Genomic DNA, 10,864 nt, shown 5'->3' with positions numbered 1-10,864 from the left:
AAAGAGAATTCTAGTCATCATTGACTTCTATCTTTTTCTTTTTTTTGAGACAGGGTGTCCCTCTATTACCCACCCTGGAGTACAATGGTACAATCCTGGCTTACTGCAGCGTCAAATTCCTGGTATCAGGCAATTCTTCCACCTCAGCCTCCAAGCACCTGGGACTACAGATGTGCACCACCACACCCAGTTAATTGTTTTTGTATTTTTTTTAGAAACAAGATCTCACTGTTTCCCAGGCTGGCCTTGAACTCTTGGGTTGAAGGAATCCTCCAGCCTCTGCCCCCCGGTCATTGACTTTCCAATGAATGACGCCAGCAGAACCTGGGAGTGATATTATCAGCAGTTTACTGCGGGCTTACCTTGTACCAAGCCTGGTTGTAAGGATTTTTGCCTGCATGAGTTCATAAAGTTAAGCCACTTGCCCAAGGCCATCCAGCTAGGATGTGTCAGAGCTGGAATGAAAACTCAGATACGTGTAATTCCAGGGCTCTGAAACAGTCTTTCATGTGCCCAAGAACTTGTGTGTTTATCTTCTAAGCTCTCAACAGTCTTCAAAGGTAGAGGCTGTGATTACACAGACTTGCAATTAACAAACAGAGACCCAGAGAAGTTACAGGTATAATTCATAACATACACACTGTATAGAATCTCAATCACAAATAATAATTACTTGCAAGGATTAATTTTATTTTTTTAAACCTAATGACACGTTTCTCAAAAGCAAACATTTATGAAGCAATTATTTATTCACTTCGTTTTGTTCATACATTTAACTTAGATTATCTCTCTTAAAAAAGGCATCCTCAGCCAGGCTTGGTGGCTCACGCCTGTAATCCCAGCACTTTGCGAGGTCAAGGAGGGTGGATCGCAAGGTCAGGAGATTGAGACCATCCTGGCCAACTTGGTGAAACACTGTCTCTACTAAAAATGTGAATATTAGCTGGGCATGGTGGTGGATGCCTGTAATCCCAGCTATTCAGGAGGCTGAGGCAGAAGAATTGCTTGAACCAGGGAGGCAGAGGATGCAGTGAACGGAGATTGCACACTTTGGGAGGCTGAGGCAGGCAGATCACAGGGTCAGGAGATTGGCACCATCCTGGCCAATATGGTGAAACCCCATCTCTACTAAAAACATAAAAATTAGCTAGGTATGCTGGCACGTGCCTGTAGTCCCAGCCACTCGGGAGGCTGAGGCAGGAGAATCACTTGAACCAGGGAGGCAGAGGTTGCAGGGAGGCAGAGGTTGCAGTGAGCCAAGATTGTGCCACTGCACTCCAGCTTTGGGTCAGAGTGAGACTCTGTCCCAAGAAAAAAGAAAAAAGGCATCCTCATCTCTTTGTGAATTCTTGGTTTTTATTTAGTTTTTATTTTTTTGAGACAGAGTCTCGCTCTGTTGCCTGGCTGGAGTATAGAGGTGCAATCATGGCTCACTGCAGCCTCCACCTCTGGGACTCTGGTCATCTTCCCACCTCAGCCTCCTGAGTAGCTGGGACTACAGCAGGTGCCCCCATGCCCAGCTAATTTTTTTTTTTTTTTTTTTTTTTTTTTGAGACAGAGTGTTGCTCTATTGCTTAGCTGGAATGCAATGGCATGATCTCGGCTCACTGCAACCTCTGCCTCCTGGGTTCAAGCAAGTCTCCTGCCTCAGCCTCAGCAGTAGTGGGGATAACAGGCATGTCCCACCACGCCTGGCTAATTTTTGTATTTTTAGTAGAGACGGGGTTTCACCATGTTGGCCAGGCTGGTCTCAAACTCCTGACCTCAGGTGAGCCACCCACCTCAGCCTCCCAAAGTGCTAGGATTACAGGCATGAGCCACCAAGACTGGCCACGTTTGTATTTCTTGTAGAGACAGACTTTTGCCGTGTTTCCCAGTCTGGTCTCAAACTGCATGCCTAGGCCTCCCGAAATGCTGGGATTACAGGCATGAACCATTGCGTCCAACTTCATGATTTGTATTTATTTGCAGAATGGGTCTCTCTGTTTCCGAGGCTGGAGTGCAGTGGCTTGATCACAGCTCACTGTAGCCTCAAACTTCTGGGTTTAAGTGATCCACCCACCTCATCCTTCTGAGGAGCTGAGACTACAGGTTTGTGCCACCATGCCTGGCTTACTGTTTAGCTGTGCCTGCTGCTGGTGGCTCTACAAGCAGTGACACCCCAGCAGCAATGAGCACACTCAGCACTGAGATCTTGGTTTCTTTCTTTTTTTTTTTTTTTGGAGTTCAAGCAATTCTGCCTCAGCCTCCCTCGGGGAATAGCTGGAAATACAGGACCACACCGCCATGCCTGGCTAATTTTTTGTATTTTAGTAGAGATGAAGTTTCACGTGTTGCCTGGGCTGGTCACAAACTCCTGAGCTCAGGCAATCAGCCTGCCTCGGATCCCTAAGTGCTAGGATTACAGGTGTGAGCCACGGCATCGACCTTTCTTTTTTTTTTTTTTTTTTTTTGAGACAGAGTCTCTCTTTGTAGCCCAGGCTGGAGTGTACTGGCACCGTCTCGGCTCATTGCAACCTCTGCCTCCCAGTTTCTTTTTTTTAAAAATTTTTCGGCCGGGCACGGTGGCTCAAGCCTGTAATCCCAGCACTTTGGGAGGCCCAGGCGGGTGGATCACGAGGTCAAGAGATCGAGACAATCCTGGTCAACATGGTGAAACCCCGTCTCTACTACAAATACAAAAATTCAGCTGGGCATGGTGGCGCGTGCCTGTAATCCCAGCGACTCAGGAGGCTGAGGCAGGAGAATTGCCTGAACCCAGGAGGCGGAGGTTGCGGTGAGCCGAGATCGTGCCATTGCACTCCAGCCTGGGTAACAAGAGCGAAACTCCGTCTCAAAAAAAATAAATAAATAAAAAATACAAAATTTTAAATTTTATTTTTATTGGTGCCGCGACTCGGATCCTGCCTCCCAGTTTCAAGTGATTCTCCTGCTTCAGGCTCCTGAGTAGCTGGGACTACAGCGCCACCATGCCCAGCTAAATTTTTGTATTAGTTTTTAGTAGAGATGGGTTTTCACCATGCTGGCCAGGTTAGTCTTGAACTCCTGACCCTGTGATCCACCCACCTTGGCCTCCCAAAGTGCTGGGATTACAGGCGTGAGCCACTGTGACTGGCCGATTTCTCTCTTTCTTTTTCTTTTCCTTCCTTCCCTCCTTCCTTCCTTCCTTCCTTCCTTCCTTCCTTCCTTCCTTCCTTCCTTCCTCCTTCCCTCCCTCCCTCTCCATTTCTTTCTTTCTTTCTTTCCTTTTTCGAGACACTGGCCGATTTACAGGCATGAGCCACTGCAACTGGCCGATTTCTCTTTTTTCCTTTCCTTTCCTTCCCTCCCTCCCTCTCTCCCTCGCTCTCTCTTTTTTCCTTCCTCTCTTTCTTTTTTCAGACAGTCTCGCTTTTGTTGCCCAGACTGGAGTGCAGTGATATGATCTCAGCTAAATGCAACCTCTGCCTCCCTGGTCCAAGTGATTCTCCTGCCTCAGCCTCCCCAGTAGCTAGGATTACAGGCGCCCACCACCAAGGCTGCCTAATGTTTTTTGTTTTTTTTTTTTTGAGACGGAGTTTCGCTCTTGTTACCCAGGCTGGAGTGCAATGGCGCGATCTCGGCTCACCGCAACCTCCGCCTCCCGGGTTCAGGCAATTCTCCTGCCTCAGCCTCCTGAGTTGCTGGGATTATAGGCACACGCCACCATGCCCAGCTAATTTTTTGTATTTTTAGTAGAGACGGGGTTTCACCATGTTGACCAGGATGGTCTCGATCTCTTGACCTCGTGATCCACCCGCCTCGGCCTCCCAAAGTGCTGGGATTACAGGCGTGAGCCACTGCGCCCGGCGGTCTCGATCTCTTGACCTCGTGATCCACCTGCCTCGGCCTCCCAAAGTGCTGGGATTACAGGCTTGAGCCACCGCGCCCGGCCATGTTTTGTGTTTTTAATAGAGATGGGGTTTCATCCTATTGGCCAGGACTCCTAACCTCAGGTGATCCACCCACCTCAGTTTCCCAAAGTGCTGGGATTACACATGTTAGCCACTGCACCTGGCCTGATCTTGGTTTCTCAATCCTACTCTTCAAGCAAGGGAACCAGGTTCCTTGGAGAAATCGCTGATTCCAGGAATTTTCCACAGCATGGGATTATGTTGTGGTGCCCAAGATAAATAATTCTCCGAGAATGGTGGGGACCTATTAAAAGGACACAGGTGGCTGGGCACGGTGGCTCATGCCTGTAATCCCATCACTTTGGGAGGCTGAGGCAGGCAGATCACCTGAGGTTAGGAGTTTGAGACCAGCCTGATGAACGTGGAGAAACCCCGTCTCTACTGAAAATACAAAATTAGCCGGGCATGGTGGCACATGCCTGTAATCCCAGCTACTCGGAAGGTTGAGGCAGGAAAATTACTTGAACCTGGGAGGCAGAGGTTGCAGTGAGCCGAGATCGCATCACTGCACTCCAGCCTGGGCAACAAGAGCAAAACTTCATCTCGAAAAAGAAAGGACACAGGCATTTAAAGGGGCAGGAAAAGAAATAATCAATTATAACCCATAGAATAAAATAAATACAGTTCATACTGATTTTTTTTCTTTTTTTTGCGGGGGGGCTGTTTGTTTTTTGAGACTGGGTCTCACTCTGTTGCCCAGGCTGGAGTGGGATCCTGGCTCACTGCAACCTCTGCCTCCTGGGCTCAAGCAATCCTCCCAAGTCAGCCTCCTGAGCAGCGGTGACCACAGACCGGGACACGGGTCCATTTTTTTTTTTTTAATTGTAGCTCTGAGGCATTTTATTATTAAAAAACTTGGTACTCGTATACACAAACTAATGCGAACTTAAAATCCATCATACATTTTCTTCAGTTTTTTAGCTTGATCTTCTAGTAAATCTTTGGCTTCATTGCCTTTGGCTGCCATCCCAGGCTCGAGTGCAGTGGTGTGCTCTCGGCTCACTGCAACCTCCGCCTCCCAGGTTCATGAGATTCTCCTGCCTCAGCCTCCCGAGTAGCTGGGATTGCAGGTGCACACCACCACATCTGGCTAATTTTTTGTGTTTTTAGTAGAGACAGGGTTTCATTATGTTGGTCAGACTGGTCTTGAACTCCTGACCTCTCCTTTCACAAAAAAGTTGAAATTGTATGAAAGAAAAAAAAAAAAAAAGAACTCCTGACCTCGTGATCCGCTTGCCTGGGCCTCCCAAAATGCTGATATTACAGGCGTGAGCCACGGTGCCGGCGAGATCCTCTTTTTTTTGAGACAGTCTGCCTCTGTCATCCTGGCCTGGAGTGCAGTGGCACGAGAATTGCTGTAACCCGGGAGGTGGAGGTTGCAGTGAGCCGATATTATGTCACTGAACTCCAGTGGCGCAACAGAGCAAGACTATGCCTCTAAAAAAAAAACCGAAAAACAGGCCGGGAGCAGTGGTTCACACCTGTAATCCCAGCACTTTGGAAGGCTTACGCGGGTGGATCACCTCACGTCAGGAGTTCGAGACGAGCCTGGCCAACATGGTGAAACCCGTCTCTACTAAAAATACAAAAATTAGCCGGGTATGGTGGTGCGCGCCTGTAATCCGAGGCAGGAGAATCGCTTGAACCCAGGAGGCGGAGGTTGCAGTGAGCCAAGATCGCGCCACTGCACTTCAACTTGGGCAAAGAGCAAAACTTCATCTTAAAAACAAACAAACCAAACGAACAAACAAAAATCATTAAGATCATGAAAGACCTGGAGAACCTGACACAAATGGTGGATTGGGTAAGAGACTAAGGAGACATGACTAAATGCAACTCCTTAGTTGCATTTGGAAATGCAAATGGAAATCCTTTTTCTTTTTTTCTTTTACTTTTTTAGAGACGGGGTTTCTCCATGTTAGTCAGGCTGGTTTTGAACTCCCAACCTCAGGTGATCCGCCCGCCTCGGCCTCCCAAAGTGCTGGGATTACATAGCTTGAGCCACCGCGCCCGTCCGGAAATCCTTTTTCTTATGAAGTTTCGCTCTTGTCTCTTAGGCTGAAGTGCCGTAGCACGACCTCAGCTCATTGCTGATTCCCCGCCTGGAAAGCAGGACACCCGGGTCTGGCTTGGCCACAGATCACTGGAGCATTGCTCTGGGACCTCAGTCACACCATCTATAAGATGGGACTCTTCTTTCAGCGTCCCCTCTTCCGGGCTGTTTTGAAGCCGGGGTTTCGGAAAATACGCAGGCGCAAGCCGAACTGTTTGATTGGCTATTCATTGTGACCACCCGCGAGCTGAAGCTGCGTCTAAGCCCCGCCCCTTCCTGTCGTGACTCCAAGCACGCAAGGGGTTCCAGAGTACGTCGCCGCCGCGCGCGCTCGCACGATCGGTGCGTGGTGACGTTGCGCCGGCGCGGGCGCCATCCCGGAAGCGCGAGCGAGGCCGCCAGATGTGCAGGTGCCGCCGCTACCGACGCCGGGGCCGAGTTTGGGGTGGGGCTGGGGACTTCAGGGCCGCGGGGAACCGGGCCGGGTCGGGCGCGGCCCCCGGGCTGCTGTGGGGTGGGGTGCGCCACTGGCCACATCTGGTCACTCCTGCTGCGCACAGGCCTCAGTTTCCCCGTCTGCGCAATGGATAGACATGCGGCGCCGCGGGCTGGATCTGGATCCGGATCATGTGTATAGGAATAGGAAGTGGGGCCACCTGTGTTCTGGATGTGCCGTGTAACCTGGAGCTGGGCGTTGCCCGGCTTGTGCCTCAGTTTCCCCGCATTGTAGGTGACGGGGCGTGAGGGGAAATTTGAGCTCCTCCCCACTTGGGGTTTTTCAGAGCTTGGATGGCGGAGTTAACTTATGTTAAATAATCTGGATAGAACCGTGGTGCTGCTCTGCCTCTCCGTGTGAGTTTTGGCAACTGCTCCCACCCTTGTGAGCCTCAGTTTCCCTCGGAGATGATTGCGTCTGCCTCGTAACGGTGATTGAGGATTAAATGAAGTGCTCTACAAGTGTTTGCCCATAATATATTCTTAGAAGCCCCTGGGATGCTCTCTAAATGTTGACTCCTGGGCCCTGTCCCGGTACTCCTTCACACTCCTCTTGGAGAAACAGCCAGTTCTGAGCTCCACTCGTCACCGTTGGTTTCTGAGATCTTCATTCCACCCTTTTCCCATTTTATGGTTGAAAAAACGATTCAGAAGGGTGAAGTGGCTCTCCCAAGGTCAAACAGCCTACATTTCTTCAATAAATCTGCATTTGGACTTGGGATGAGAGCCCTTGCTGGGTCAATTTCACTATGTGGGCCAGACTAGCAATAATCAGGGAAGGCTTCATGGGAGAGGAAACTGCAGGGGGAACAAGAGGGAGGTGCTATAAATCAGCCCTCACATCTGGGAGTCAGAGACAGGAAAGAGTCCTGTTTTGAAGTAGGAGTGTGTCCCAGAAGGTCCCAATAACTGTGTCCCGCTGGCACTAGCTATAGTCCTCTCCAGGTGTCTTTTTTTTTTTTTTTGAGACAGAGTCTTGCTCTGTCGCCAGGTGCCAGGCTGGAGGGCAATGGTGCAATCTTGGCTCACTGCAACCTCCGCCTCCCAGGTTCAAGCAATTCTCCTGCCTCAGCCTCCTGAGTAGCTGGGACTACAGGCGCGCGCCACCATGCCCAGCTAATTTTTTTTTTTTTTGTTGTAAATGGAGACAGAGTTTCGCCCTTAGTATCCAGGCTGGAGTGCAATGGCGCGATCTCGGCTCACCGCAACCCCCGCCTCCTGGGTTCAGGCAATTCTCCTGCCTCAGCCTCCTGAGTAGCTGGGATTACAGGCACGCACCACCATGCCCAGCTAATTTTTTGTATTTTTGGTAGAGATGGGGTTTCACCATGTTGACCAGGAAGGTCTCGATCTCTTCACCTCGTGATCCACCTGCCTCGGCCTCCCAAAGTGCTGGGATTACAGGCTTGAGCCACCGCGCCCGGCCTAATTTTTGTATTTTTAGTAGAGACGGGGTTTCACCATGTTGGCCAGGATGGTCTCGATCTCTTGACCTCATGATCCGCACGCCTCGGCCTCCCAAAGTGCTGGGATTACAGGCGTGAGCTACTGCTCTCGACCTTTTTTTTTTTTTTTCTTTTTAAATTGAGATGGAGTCTCCCTTTGTGGCCCAGGCTGGAATGCAGTGACTTGATCTCGGCTCACTGCAACCTCTGTTTCCAGAGTTCAAGCGATTCTCCTGCCTCAGCCTCCTGCGTTGCTGGGACTATAGGTGCCCGCCATCATGCCTGGCTAATTTTTGTATTTTTAGTAGAGATGGGAGTTTTACCATGTTGGCCAGGCTGGTCTTTAACTCCTGACCTCAGGTGCTCTGCCAGCCTCAGCCTCCCAAAGTGCTGGGATTACAGGCGTGAGCACCCAGTCCAGGTATCCTCTTTATACAAGAGCATGCTTCTTTGGGAATGTGGTAACTGTCGGTGTCTCTGCCTGGCATGTCATAGGAGTTCAAGAACCATAGTAAATTATTAGAGGGAGGGGGTTTCACCAGGTGTGGCATCGTATTTCTAGAAGGTGCTGCAAACCACTGGCCAGCCAGATTCAGATCACAAAGAGATACCCTTGGCCTCCATGATATTTTGGAAAAAAGTATTCATTGCTAACATTTGTCAATGAGGCAATTTCCTAGGAAAAAAAAGCCCTTCAGAGGTCGTGCAGAAATCAGCTGCTACAAGAAGCCACTGCCCTGTCACTGCTAGATATTGTGCACCTGTTAAGATTCACACCTTTGTGAGACCTCTGGGCTGTGGACATTTGTTGTGATTTAGGTTCACTGGCTGCATTGTGACAGTGGCCCAGTTCCTCAGTGTCCCTGAACCTCCATTTTCTCATCTATAAATAAGGATAACAATTAGTATGTATGAGCTTGATGCTTTGTTTGGCATGAAGTAGGTTGAATAAATGGGAGAGTAGATTAAATGAGCTCTGAAACCCTTTATTTTTGGGGGGAATGGAATCTCACTCTGTTGCCCAGGCTGGAGTGCAATGGTGTGGTCTCGGCTCACTGCAACCTCCGCCTCCTGGGTTCAAGTGATTTTCCTGCCTCAGCCTCCTGAGCAGCCTGGATTACAGGCGCCTACCAGCACACCCGGCTAATTTTTGTATTTTTAGTAGAGACGGGGTTTCACCACATTGGCCAAGCTGGTCTTGAACGCCTGACCTTGCCTCAACCTCCCAAAGTGATGGGATTACAGGCGTTAGCTACTGTGCCTGGCCAACTCTTTTTTTTTTTTTTTTTTGAGACCGAGTCTCTCACTTGCCTAGGCTGGAGTGCAGTGGTGCAGTCTCGGATCACTGCAACCTCTGCCTACTAGGTTCAAGCAATTCTCCTCCCTCAGTCTCAGCTCCTCTCCTCTGCCCTCAGCCTCTCCTCTCATGCTTCAGCCTACCTGAGTAACTGGGAGTACAGGTGCCCGCCACCATGTCCGGCTAATTTTTATTTTTTATTTTTTGAGATAGAGTCTTGTTCTGTCACCAGGCTGGAATGCAGTGGCACAACCTCGGCTCACTGCAGCCTCCGACTCCCTGGTTCAAGTGATTCTGCCTCAGCCTCCCAAGTAGCTGGGATTACAGACACATGCCACCACGCCCAGCTAATTTTTGTATTTTTAGTAGAGACAGCATTTCACCATATTCGCCAGGATGGTCTTGATCTCTTGACCTTGCGATCCACCCGCCTCGGCCTCCCGAAGGATTGGGATTACAGGGGTGAGCCACCATGCCTGGCCACACCTGGCTAATTTTTCTTTTTTTTTTGTATTTTTAGTAGATATGGGGTTTCACCATGTTGGCCAGGCTGTTTGGAACTCCTGACCTCAAGCAGTCCACCAGTGTCGGCCTCCCAAAGTGCTGGAATTACAGGCATGAGCCACCGTGCCTGGCCTCTGAAAGCCTTTCTGAGTCAGTAGAAGTGGGTCTCTCTGTTTTTTGGCTATTGAAGTGTGAGCCTCAGAGGCAAGCTACATCAAGAGCCTGGATTCGGCCGGGCGCGGTGGCTCAAGCCTGTAATCCCAGCACTTTGGGAGGCCGAGGCGGGTGGATCACGAGGTCAAGAGATCGAGACCATCCTGGTCAACATGGTGAAACCCTGTCTCTACTAAAAATACAAAAATTCAGCTGGGCATGGTGGCGTGTGCCTGTAGTCCCAGCTACTCAGGAGGCTGAGGCAGGAGAATTGCCTGAACCCAGGAGGCGGAGGTTGCGGTGAGCCGAGATCGCGCCATTGCACTCCAGCCTGGGTAACAAGAGCGAAACTCCGTCTCAAAAAAAAAAAAAAAAAAAAAGAGCCTGGATTCTTCCTGAACTCCCTAGGAGGGTCAGTGCTGTAGCCCCTCCTATCCTACTTGCTCCTGGAAGGCCCTGCCTGCCACCACGTTCATCTGTGTGCCTGCGAAACCGGGAACTGCACAACCATCTGGGTTGCTGGGGCCCACAGCTTGGCTGTGAATGCCTGCAATTCTTGGCTTTAATTTGCTAATAAAAGTGTCATGTCAGAGCTGTTTGAAAAGCTCTGTTGGCCTTCCCCACAACAAGATTCTGGCAGTGCCTTGCTGTGAGCCAGACTCTGGGTCAGACTCTGGTGACAGACACGCCTCTGCTCTTTTGGAACTTACGTTGTTGTGCGGGGTGACAAGCAAAGGTGTCACCCGATCCTAGGATAATTTCATGAAGAGGTGAACCAGTGAAGCAGTTAAAAGTGCCTGGGAGGGCCGGGCGCGGTGGCTCACGCCTGTAATCCCAGCACTTTGGGAGGCCGAGGCGGGTGGATCACGAGGTCAAGAGATCGAGACCATCCTGGTCAACATGGTGAAACCCCGTCTCTACTAAAACTACAAATAATTAGCTGGGCATGGTGGTGCGTGCCTGTAATCCCAGCTACTCAGGAGGC

General features: G+C 50.1%; 2 protein-coding genes across 2 annotated transcripts in view; both read left to right on the top strand.

Moving 5' to 3' along the window:
- Window positions 1-6,242: 6,242 nt before the first annotated feature.
- The window catches only part of KXD1 (KxDL motif containing 1), an 11,896-nt gene continuing 7,274 nt past the window's right edge, over window positions 6,243-10,864 (top strand). Inside the window, exon 1 of the mRNA XM_032267908.1 lies at window positions 6,243-6,395. The gene's annotated coding sequence lies outside the window, so the exon portion shown is untranslated. The remainder of the gene's footprint in view (window positions 6,396-10,864) is intronic.
- Window positions 10,170-10,864, top strand: part of UBA52 (ubiquitin A-52 residue ribosomal protein fusion product 1) — a 13,921-nt gene continuing 13,226 nt past the window's right edge. Inside the window, exon 1 of the mRNA XM_032267915.1 lies at window positions 10,170-10,179. The gene's annotated coding sequence lies outside the window, so the exon portion shown is untranslated. The remainder of the gene's footprint in view (window positions 10,180-10,864) is intronic.

This window comes from Sapajus apella, unplaced genomic scaffold, assembly GCF_009761245.1.
Source record: "Sapajus apella isolate SASKATOON/1434 unplaced genomic scaffold, GSC_monkey_1.0 scaffold173, whole genome shotgun sequence".
Classification (NCBI taxonomy): Eukaryota; Metazoa; Chordata; class Mammalia; order Primates; family Cebidae; genus Sapajus; species Sapajus apella.
This window is presented reverse-complemented; position numbering and strand designations above follow the sequence as displayed.